This window comes from Podarcis vaucheri (genome assembly GCF_965113315.1).
Source record: "Podarcis vaucheri genome assembly, chromosome: 4".
NCBI classification, from domain to species: domain Eukaryota; kingdom Metazoa; phylum Chordata; class Lepidosauria; order Squamata; family Lacertidae; genus Podarcis; species Podarcis vaucheri.
Genome location: NC_138762.1, coordinates 106,338,211 through 106,350,639, shown reverse-complemented (window position 1 = coordinate 106,350,639; position 12,429 = coordinate 106,338,211). Strand labels below are relative to the sequence as shown.

General features: G+C 39.0%; 1 long non-coding RNA gene across 3 annotated transcripts in view; it reads right to left on the bottom strand.

The window, feature by feature from the left end:
* Positions 1-10,137, bottom strand: part of LOC309531733 — a 113,112-nt gene extending 102,975 nt beyond the window's left edge. For all 3 annotated transcript variants that reach the window (XR_014219397.1, XR_014219398.1, XR_014219399.1), the window contains exons 1-2: positions 9,915-10,137; positions 317-386 (exon numbers count right to left, since the gene is read on the bottom strand). This is a non-coding gene — a long non-coding RNA (uncharacterized lncRNA). The remainder of the gene's footprint in view (positions 1-316; positions 387-9,914) is intronic.
* Between the last annotated feature and the right edge of the window lie 2,292 nt (positions 10,138-12,429).

Below are 12,429 nucleotides of genomic sequence, written 5' to 3'. Positions count from 1 at the left end.
CACCACATTAGTATATACTTTTATTTTTCAATAAAGTGCCATTCATCAATTGCCTGGCAAAGCTTCTGTTGTCCCCAAGGCAGTTTATGTGTAAAGATAAGCGTAACAAGGTAAGTTCGCTCCCTCAAATCAACTTGAAATGCACCTATCACTTCTAAATTTGACATGCTTCATTTCCTCCAAAGGGTCTGCTATACTTGCAAATGTAATCCAGTTCAACAAAAAAGATTTTTTAAAAAAGTTATAGCCTATTCCCTAAACAAATAAAAAGCCTTAACATTTGAAATCTCTTTTCAGAAAAGAAATCTGTACTTACTTTTCTGAAATTGGATTGGCTTCACCCACTCAGAAAGGACTACTATGTCTGCAATTTCCCCCCGTTTCCACTAAAAAAATAAACAAGTTATCGGCATCTCCTTAAAAATAGTTTAAACTTTAAAGATTATTTACAGACACTCTCAAACCATACTGCCTTTTGTCTAATTTTGGGTCCATTCTTCCCTCTCAGCGAATTAAGCCATTTAAAGGAAGATTATAGCCAGTTCCCAATCACTATCAACTGGGAGACACCCAAAGATTCAAAAACTGAATCAAATTGAGATTTAACCTTGGATCTGAAGAAACAGCGTCTTTTCTGAAATGAAGCAGCCCCCTATCCGAATCAGCAAAGTGACTTCTGGTGCATTTTCCCATCTGTAAACACCTGTAGTAGAAAGTTCATCAAAGATTATCTCAAAAGGCAGGTTTGGGGGAAGATGCATTCTGTACATATGCCCCACAGACATTCAGACTGAAGGACATGGCACCATGCCAGACATGGAGATTGGTTTTCTCCTCTAAAATATCTTATTTAATGTTAGCAGATATTTTGCATCTTGGTGTGAAACCATTATCATGTTCCTGTTAGCTCACATAGCCACAGGTATCCGAAATGGTCAGCGCTCAGCTGAAATAAAGATCAGTATGTTTTCAATACACAATGTTCAGTAAAATTACCGCACATCTTCTGCTACTTATGTTTTGCCTTTTTGTAGACAACAAGCAAAGCAGAGAAATCTGTGAACAGTTATCTAGAATTAGCAGTGGTCTGGATGAGTGCTGATTGTAGGTGGGCCAATCGATTTTGGAGTAAGTTAATGTGCTGCTCCAGGTGGAATCACACATCCCTAAAGGAGCAGGTTTGCTGCCTAGGAGTGCTGATAAACTGGCTTAATGTTTGGTATGCAAATGGTGCAGAGAAGCTTTTTCCCAGTTACACCTGTTGTAACCGGTTAGTGTCTGGGTACAATTCAAAATACTATGGCTTTAAAATCTCAATATGATCTGGGCTTTGGTTATCTGAAGGAATGCCTTCACCATGTTTCTCTCCCCATCCACTCCTTTGAGATCTAAGATAATTTCAGAGGGTTGGCTGAGGGTTCTGGTTCCATATGAAAGCAGAGTCTTCTTAATGGTGGCTCCATACCTTTAGGACTCTGTTCAGATAGGCTCATCTTGTTAGCTTGCGGTTGTTATTTCAAAGGAAGGTAAAACTTTCATTTGACATGATACTGAAATGCTAATAATCAAGGCTTATAGTGTTATGATTCTGTGCTGTTTATTATGGTTAGATGAACCATCACCTTAATAATGCTCTGATTATAAATTAATTTTCATACATTTTATATTGGTTTATATGCTTCTTAAAAAGCATTGTTGAGAAGTTGGGTAAATCTCAAAACAATCAACCTAATAAACAAATAAACTGAACTTATTCATTCTGAAGCACAGAATTAGGCTGCATGAACTAATGATCTGAGTACATTACATTTTTTTTCCACAAAATGTGACCAAGTCTTAGCCTAATATTTGTGAACATCCTTTGTGAACTGTTCTTTGAGAAAATTAGGATAGGCATGAGAGATGCCCTTTTTGGGGGGTTTAGAGAAACAATCCACCATGATTCTCTGGTGGATTACAATAAAATCTGGAGGACTGCAAAGTAATCCTATAAATCTCAATCACATACCATGTTGCTATAAAAGATTTGGCAGGGACTAAAAAGTGCTATATTGTTAGGTCTGTAAAGCTTCCTCTAGGAACAATAAGAGATATGAGTTTGTCCCTGTAGAAATTTATTTCAGCACTGGTAGCAGAAATCTGGGAAGTGTGTGTGTGTGTGTGTGTGTGTGTGTGTGATGTGAAGCAGAATTCATTTATGCTGGTACATTTTTTTTACCTGTACTGCTGAGGGTTGAATTAGTTGTGTGAAAGGTTTTGTTGCCTGTATGCTTTGGGTTGGGCATTTTCGGGTTGCGCTCCGCAGTGACCCGGAAGTAACAGAACATGTTATTTCCAGGTTTCGCCGCTCGTGCATGCACACTTAAAATGACATCACGCACATGCGCGGAAGCGGCAAATCGCGACCTGCGCATACGCAGGTTGCGTTTGCTTCAGGATGTGAACGGGGCTCCGGAATGGATCCTATTCGCATCCAGAGGTACCACTGTACTGAGAGGAAGAGGGGAGCTGCAAGGTGCAGTGAGCTTGGCACAGTGTAGGCAAGTCAGCAGGAGTGTCAGTTTGGCTCCACCTCCATACACTGCACCAAGCTCCCAAGCACACCAGACAGGTGAACCACGTATGGCTTATAAAAAGCCGCCCCAGGGTGCTTTGGGATCCTATGGCTGCAAATTAGACAACTTTTGCTCTGATCTTCTGCACATCTGCAACACAAATAATTCTTTTTTTTTCATTATTATTTTTATTAAAGGTTTTTCCTTAGAATCTCCAAACATTCAATTTACACATCACATAGTTCACTTATTGGACCTCCCTCAATTCCCCTGGTAATCTTCCGTAGTTATTCCTCTACCTACGCATTTCTTAATTATTATATCACCTTTAAGTAAATTTTCCTATCTTCATTTTCTTTCTTGCAATATTTCTTATTTTTTTTCACAAAGCTTCTTTAAAACACACTAGCGTTGTATAATCCTCACATACAGTTTCCAAATACTCCCTAAATTTTCCCCAGTCCTCCAAAAACTTATGGTCTCTTTGAAATCTGATCTTTCCCGTTAATTTGTCCAATTCCGCATAATCTGTTAACTTTGTTCTCCATTCTTCCAAAGTCGGTGCCTCTTCTTGTTTCCATCTCTGGGCCAGTAGGGTTCTCGCCGCCGTTATTGCATACTGGAAAAGTTTTCTATCCCTCTTATTTATTGCATTTCTAGTTACTCCCAGCAAAAAAATCTCTGGTCTCTTTACAAAATTATACTTCAACATTTTCTTTAACTCATTATATATTGTTTCCCCAAACCCCTTTACCTTTTTGCATTCCCACCACATGTGCATAAATGTGCCCTCCTTCTCTTTGCACTTCCAACACTTATTACAGATTTTATACATTTTTGCAAGCCTAGCCGGTGTCATATACCATCTGTATACCATCTTCATAGTGTTTTCTTTCAACGTAATACATGCCGTGAAATTCAAATTTTCAACCCATATTTTTTGCCACTCCTCCAACTCTATACTATACCCCAAATCCCTGGCCCAGTGAATCATTACCTCTTTCACCTCTTCGTCCATCGTTTGCCATTCCAATAAGATTTTGTACATTTTAGATATTGTCTTGCAATCGTTATTAATAATTTCTGTTTGAAATTTCGAGTCTTTTTCATTATATCTTCTCTCTTTTATCTCCTTTTTAAACATATCACTTATCTGAAGGTATTGCAGCCAATCATATACATATTCTTTTACTTGCTCATATGGTTTCATTCTCCATTTGTCTCCTTCTTTCACAACCAAATCACCATACGTAATCCAGTTACTCCTCATGTTAATTTTCTTAATTACTATAGCCTCAACTGGAGAAAACCAGTGTGGGACTCCCCTTTCTAATATGTTTTTATATCTGTCCCATACTTCAACTAGCGATTTCCGGAAGATATGGTTTTCAAACGATTTGTGACCCTTTTTCTTCTCTTTCCATAAGTACACGTGCCACCCAAATCTATTATCGAATCCCTCTAAATCCAATAATTTTGTATCTTTCAATTTTATCCATTCTTTTACCCAGCAAAGACATGATGCCTCATAGTATAACTTCAAATCTGGCAGGGCAAAACCTCCTCTTTCCTTTGCATCCATTAACAATTTATATTTAATTCTTGGTTTTTTGCCCTGCCAGATATATCTTGATATCAATCTTTGCCATTCCTTAAAGATCTTCATTCCTCTTAATACTGGGATCATCTGAAATAGAAATATCATCTTAGGCAACACGTTCATTTTGATCATTGCTATTCTACCCCAGAAGGATAGTTTTAACCTTCCCCAACTCTCCAGATCTTTCTTAATTCCATGCCATACCGGTACATAATTATTTTGAAATAGGTCAATATTTTTAGTTGTTAACCATATGCCCAAGTATTTAACTTTTTTAACAATTTCAATACCTATTTGTTGTTGTAACATATCTCGCATTGTTTGATCCATATTTTTTGTTAAGATTTTTGTCTTCCCCCCTAAAACCAGCCACCTCACCAAATTTTTCAATTTCCTCTATCACTTCGGTTGCATTGTTCGTCGGCTCTTCCACCATTATAACCAAATCGTCCGCAAAGGCTCTAACTTTATATTCATTGCGGCCTACTGTCACCCCCTTTATCTTTTTATTTTCTCTAATTGAATTCAAAAGAATCTCCAGAACCATAATAAACAGCAGTGGTGAGAGCGGGCAGCCCTGTCTAGTACCTTTTGATATTTTTATTTCTTCTGTTGTCACATTATTTACTAACAGCTTTGCCCTTTGTTCCGTATATATTGCCCTTATTCCATTAAAGAACTCATTCCCCATCTCCATGTATTCCATATTTTTTAGCATAAAATCCCATGATATATTGTCGAATGCCTTTTCGGCATCGACAAACATTAGCATTGCTCTTCTCTCATTACTAGCTGTCAGGTTCTCCACTCCAAGATGTTTATGATATTCCTCACATTGTCTCTCATCTGTCTTCGCGGAAGGAAACCCGTTTGATCTTCGTGGATAATTCCTTGCAAAACCTTTTTTAGTCTCTTTGCTATTATTCCTGCGAAGATTTTATAGTCAGTGTTTAGCAAAGAAATTGGTCTATAGTTCTTTACTTGTGCTAAATCCGCACCTTCTTTTGGAATGAAAGTTATATATGCTTCCTTCCAGGTCTCTGGGATCTCCCTCTCTTTTAAGATATTATTCATTGTTTCTTTCAACGGTGTTATCAAAATTGATTTCAGTTCTTTGTAGTACCTTGCTATAAAGCCATCTGGTCCTGGGGCCTTCCTGTTTTTCAACTCTGATATAACCACCTTAATTTCCTCTTCCTCTATCGGGGCGTTCAGCCTATCTCTTGCTTCTGTTGGAATCTTTTGCACCTTTTTCTCTTTTAGATATCTCTCTATTTTCCTTATATTATTCTTTTCTTTTTTCCTATACAATTGACTATAAAAGTCCAAAAATCCTTTCCTGATGCCTTTGGGACTAATTATCTCTTCTTCCATCACTCTAATTTTATTTATTATACTCTTTTATTTTCTTGGTCTGCCAGGCCAACCATTTTCCTGATTTATTCGCAAATTCAAAGTCCCTTTGTCTTAATATTTTAATATTCCATTCCACCTCCTTGTTTATTATCATAGCAAATTGGGTTTGCAAGGCCTTGATACTTTGTCTAACTTTCATATTATTCGGTTTTTTGATTAACTTTTGCTCATATTCCATAATTTGTTTTAAGATTTCTTTCTTTTCTTTCTCTCTATTCTTCCTTTTAATTGAATTTTGTTGTATATAAAGTCCTCGCATCACTGCCTTGCTTGCATCCCACACTATACTCATTTTCGTACCCTTGTTACAATTATCCATAAAATATTCATTCATTTTCTTCTGTACCTGTTGTACAAATTTTTGATCATCAAAAAGGCTATCATTCATCCTCCATCTAAACGTTCTTTCTTCAAAGCCTTTAATCTCCAATTTAATCGGGCTGTGGTCTGAGATTACTCTTGGTTCTATTTCTACCTGGAGGATTCTTGGGTTTTACCCGTTCGAGATCCAAATTTGGTCGATTCTCGACATCGATTGGTTTGGCTCAGAATAATATGTGAATTGTTTTTCCTGTGGGTGTCTTAACCTCCAAATGTCTACTAAATTACAGTTTTTAATCATTTCAAAAAAAGATTTGGGTAGTTTACCTTCTTTTGATCCACTCTCCCTCAATCTATCCATTTCAGTTGAGACCACCCCATTCATGTCTCCCATCATAATTATTTTTTGATCCACATATTCCATCAATTTTTCCTCCAAGTTTTTGTAAAAATCAGTTTTATTTCCATTAGGTGCATAGATTCCGACAATTATTATTTTTTCGCCTTGCCAATTGATTTGAACAGCAATAATTCTTCCTTCTTCGTCCTTGAAAATTTGATGGGCTTCTAATTTGTTTTTTATATATAAGATTACTCCTCTTTTCTTTCCTTTGTCTGAAGATTTAAATTCATTTCCAAGTCTTTTATTTATCAAGATTTTCCTATGCCCTTTTTCCACATGCGTTTCTTGCAGACAGATGATATCTAAGTTTTTTTCCTTTAAGAATTGTTCCACCTTATTCCTTTTTTTTATCATTCAGTCCATTTATATTCGAGTTCCATAATTTTAATGCCATATTGCTTTCAGTTAATGAGAATACTTTTTTCTCTACTTAAATTCCTTATAATCCTTCCTCTTCTTCCTCTCCCTCCTCCCCTCCTCCTCCTCCCCTCCTCCTCCAACCCTTCCCCGACCTTCCTCCTCTCCCCCACATCTTTCCGTCCCTTTACCTCCACCCCTCCTACTGCTCCCCTGACCTCTTCTTCCTCTTCCGTTAGCAACTCTTTGTATTTTCTTTGGAATTTACCTATTTCTTCTGGGCTAGTTAGTCTGTGTCTCTTGTTTTTATAAGTAAATGAGATTCCTTCCGGGAACTCCCATTTAAATTCTATATTGTTCTTTTTGAGAATTTGCACCTGTGGCTTGTAGGGGTCTCTCCGTTTCAACAGTCTAATTGGTATATCTTTAAAGATGATTATATAACTACCATCAATACATAATCTTTTTTCTCTATTTTTCTGAAGCACCACATTCCTCATGTCCCTGTCCTTAAAGGTTATGAGACAATCCCCTGGAAATTTCCTTGCCTTAGTCGTCTTCACTTTTAATCTGAAAGCGTTCTGTATTGTACTCGCCACTTCCTCTACTTGGAACTCCAGCCATTGTGCCAATTCTGTTATCAATTTTTGCCTAATATTCTCTCCTTGATTCTCTGGTATCCCCCTCAGTCTTAAATTCACTTCCCGTTGCCGAAGTTCATTCATGGAAATCGCATCCCACATTTCCTCTTGTATTTTGTTAGTTTCTAAAAGTCCTACTCTAATTTTATCATCTTCACGCTTTAAATCCTTCATTTCCAATTTTGTCCTTTTCATTCCTTCTTCTAACGCATGAGTTCTTTTGGATACCTCTTTGATTTGTCCTTTCAATTCACTCACTGTTTCATCTATTTTCTTATCCATTTTCCCAATCTTAGAGTCTACCTGTTCTATTTTTGTTTCCAGGTTTTTTTCACTTTGCCTAATCTCTGCAAACATCTTTAATATTTCAGATCTGAAATCTGTTTCCTGCTTAGACCCCTTTCTTTCCACTGGTGTCCCCCCGTTCCCGCCTTTCTTTGGTACATGAGACATTTTATACAAATATATCTTACTCCACCAGTTAAATGAGGTAAATAACCTATTGCATTGTCCAAATTGCCCTTCCCCAATCAGAGCGTAACAATCAATTTTACAGTGTTTTCCAAAACTCAAAACAATATCAGACGGTATCAAGCCTATTGGTTCCTTCCAGTTCCTTAAGGTTCCATATACTTAGTACTAATAAATCTATAGTAAAGTATATTAGATAGTCTTAGATAGAAATAGATAAGGATCTAGTGTTCTCCTCTTATTGCTACCAATTAGGCTACTCCACCAAATACGGTATTCCAACAGACAGAAAGAAAAGCCCAGGGAAAACAAAGGAAGAAAAAATATAATTTGTAATCCTTCCCGGGACTTCCAATATTTTGACTCTGGTAGATAAACGGCTCTCAGTTCTTCCTGCCCCAAAATGGGCTATTCCTTATAGGGTTGTTTATTCCATAAGTTATTTTTAAGTCCACTTCTTAATCTTCTTGCCCTCAATTGGGCTAAATCCCAAAAATTTCAAACCGTCGACAAAAAAATAAAAATATAAAAAAGAGGAGAAGAAGAAACCACTAGTAATTTCTCCCCCGTCCACCAGGGGTCTAACAGCCAACTAGTGGAGAAGCGGGAAAAAAAATGGAAAGAGCGAGAGAAGGGAGAAAAGAAAAGAAAGTTTATCCCGCTTCTCTTTTAATTTTACTCACAGCTTCTCTTTTAGTCTTACCCACAGAAGACAGTGGCTTTAATAAGGTTATTAGGCTTAGCTAAAGTTCTCAGGTGTAGAGATTAACACTTAGCAAAGAAGATATCCTCTTCCTTTTCCTCCTTCAAAAGGCAGTTCGGAGAATTCGTAATGGAGACCAAACCTTCACAAAATGGAAACCTCCATTGCGCAGAACTTCCCAAATGAAATTAAGTTTCGACTCTTTTCCCCGTTACCGGGAGGGCTAAGAAGTAGCCAGAAGTAGCAAAATATTATCTCTTTGCTCTCCCTCTAGATTCCTCTTTTGTTACTTACTTAATATCCTCCCATACAAACAGAGAGAGTTAGAAAGGAGAGAAGAACTTTGTCCGCTAGCGTCACTCACATTTCTCTCCGCTTTGTCTGTTCCTTGCGTCTGTAATGATTCCAGGTAAAACTTGAGCTCTTTTTCAACTTCCTTTTAATCAAGCCTTTCCTTTGATAGTATCCAAGTTATTTATTTCCTTATTAGGTTCGAGTTCTCTTTTTTTGAGAATCCAGCACTTCTCCTACAGACTCGGGGCTTCGCTTTTCTCGGAGACAGCCATGGCTTCCCTTCGCCCGCTTCTCCCCCCGCCGTACTCTTCGCTCCGTAAACGGAGTTACCTGGCGGCCGAGGGGTCCGCGTTTTGGCTCTGCGGGAACCTGTGTGTCTGAACACCCTCCAGACACTTTTCCGGGGACCACGGCGCCCTGTGGAACCCCTATTTTCTCCGGAAAGCTCAGGATCCTCCGCAAGGAAGAAATCCCCGCCTGTGCTGGAGTCGTGCTGAACCGGAAGTCCGAGATGATAATGTCGCAACACAAATAATTCTAGTAAGCTTCCCTCTGTGGTAGACTGTTAACATTCCATCCTGTTGGTCCCAAAAGTGTGTCAATGCTTTGGAAATGCTTGTAATATTTACAGATCCCAATACAGTGGAACCTTGGTTCTTTAATGCCTTAGCACTCGAACGTTTTGGCTCCCGAACGCTGAAAACCCATAAGTAAGTGTTCTGGTTTTTGAACGTTTTTCGGAAGCCAAACATCCAATGTGGTTGTCGACTGTTGTTTCTGTGGTGCCTGCACCAATTGGAAGCTGTGCCTTGGTTTTTGAATGTTTTGGAAGTTGAACGGACTTCCAGAATGGATTACCATACATTCGAGTACCAAGGTACCACTGTACTTTGACACAGATTTGTGTCTCATACTAGGCTGTGGGCACCAATGGATTTCATACTGACAACAAGGCCAGACGATACTTTGAACAAGAGGTTCTGGGGCAACTCTTTAGCAGTGCCTTGCCACCTCTCAAATGGGCATCACAATCTCTGTTCAAGAACACCTCTTGGGCATTTTTTCGCTGATCAAAAATCCCTCAGCACAGTTCCCTATTTTCCCTTAGAACTTTATTGGCAGTTTCCTTCTATCTGAGAAATAGATCACACACCTGGCTTCTTTCTGCTCGAATCACTTGCTTGCTTGTCTCCTGGCTTTATGTGCCTTTCTCAACCTGCCTTTTGCATTAATACTCCTGCCCAGAGTCCCAGTGCTTCAGCCCTTGACTTCACTGGCCTGCTCTTGTCAAACGCTTTCCAGTGAACACAACTGTGAACTTTTTGGAGGGCAAACACTTGATGACATCTTTCTACTGGCATTACAGGTGTGGGGTCCTTATCTGTAAAAATCAGACACACAATTTTTCCAATGCACACCTGAATCACTGTTGTGGATTATCCCTTGCACTGGCCTAATTGCCCATCATGCTCCCAGTTTTAAAAGAAGAAGCATAGACAGCAATAGAAGCAGCAGATCTAAATATCTGCCGTGCAATACATGCCAAATTGGCATAGTTACACAACCCTGCTACTGTGCTTGCTCAGATTGCATGTCTCTATACACGTCTGCAAGCTATTATTTGGGGAATAAGACCTTCTGGAACATAAATGACTTCGCTCAAATGTGCCAAGAAAATTGCTTCCCACTGTGATCCTGGGTCTGTTCTGCTGGAGGATAGACTGTTGTCTGTGCAACAGACCTGGCCCAGAAATAGGCGTGCTTATCAAATGCACTCGAGCTTGAATCATTCAGATCATTTTAGATTTGTGGAGAATGCTCACAAAAGGTACTTGGAGAAGCAACAAAGAAGAGATCAGAGCTCCCCCATCCACAAAACTGAATTTTACAAAGAAAATATAGCAAGATGGCACATCAATTGCTAACTCTGAAGACTGTTCCAGAGACTGGGTGGTGAACCTATGGTGAGGCTATGCTGTGGAGTCATTCAGTTCTACAAATTGATGTAGAAACTAAGGAGCTGGCAGTAGAGAGGGATAAATAGAGAAGGTGGGGTGGGGTCAAAATTTCATGTCCTTCCATATGTCCTGTCCAGAACACAGGGTTGGTGGAATGGGGTTCACAGATGCAAGGGCATCTCAGAAAGAAATGTCTTTGTTAAGTTCTCCCACTCTTTCTCCTGCTTCTTTGGCTTATATACACCTCCCTGCCCTCCTCCCCAGTCCTGATCAACAGCACAGACTGCAATTTACCCTTGGTACCAGCTGCATTGAAAGTCATCCTCACAGCTCAAATTATGGAGGAAAGGGTAGGGCAAGGTTAGGGAACCTGTGACTTCCCAGATGTTGCTGTTGACGCTTATTAAGTTTCAATCCCACCATTCCTTCCAAAGGAGTTTTGGGTGGCAAACAGGACATTGGTAAAACAATACAATTAAAAATAAAACCTTCATTATTCTGGAGTGCGTATGTTAAATATTCTGAATAACTGCTGTTAAAGATAAATGTCAAACAGGGAGGTGGGGCTTTCCTTTCCTTTTTACCTATTTTTAATTTTTTTATATTAAGATTATTTTGAATCAAGGAAGACACACACAGGAAGGGCACAGTTGGAGGTGAGAGGTACCTGAAAGAAAGGCAGGGCAGGAAGGATCTCTCAAGGTGGGAGACTGGGAGAAGTGGAAGGCACCCAGGTGAGAGATGGGGAATCTGCCTATGTGTGGACAGATGATATGATGTGAACAATATAAATGTGATAAAAGGCCTTTTTGGTTATTCTTTCTCTATTCTTTTTTCCTCTTTCACTTTTCTATGCAATTGTGTTTTGTGAGGATTTTTTTTAATGTTTAGATATTGTTTCGTTATTTTCTTATAAATGAGTTTGAATTTTAGTATTTAATATGTTTAAAAACTTTCAATAAAATTGCTATTAAAAAAATATAAAATCATCAAAAAAAATTGAGCGTACCAATAGTGGTTCCAGTGGTCAAGAAGGCAGTTTCTGCGTGTGCTATATGGGCAAGTGAGGGGCAGGTGGGGCTCGTCAACCTGGGATGGTAGCCCATTTAGGAGAAGGAAAGCTCTGTTCCTAAACCTCTGTTGCCTTGTAGGATATTTTTGGGAGAAGAAAAGGCTAAGGAGTAAAAACCCTACACAAATACGGAGTAGAGTCCCTAAGGCAGTTGGATGGTGCCTTGTAGGCCTCCTTCCAGCAACTCCTTCAGCCAACCTGCTCCCAAACGAATTGCTCTGTTTTCCTTTAGACTACATCAGTGAGGTCAAGAGGGGGGGTCTTGTTGTCTGAGCAGCCCAGGACCCCCATACAAACTGCCCTGGCTTGCACCCCAGAATAGTCACGTCAGATGCACACTCCATTATCTCTCGAGACAGACAAATGCCAACAAAATACATAAGACTTGGACATAGTGTATTAGAATAGTGTATCCAGTATGCATTCAGGGATATGAGAGTTTGCTCCATAGGCTGATGTGGCTGCCCTTCTTATGTACATAAAACTTAGCTGAAAGCTTTTTAAAAATGTTTGGAATTCTAAATTAATGGCTAAAAAGGATAAAATAAACAAAAGGGAGCTGAAAATGTGGCTTATGTAAGCCTTGAAGTTAATTGCTAAGAAGGAAATGACAAGTAAGGTTCATTGGGGACACTGCA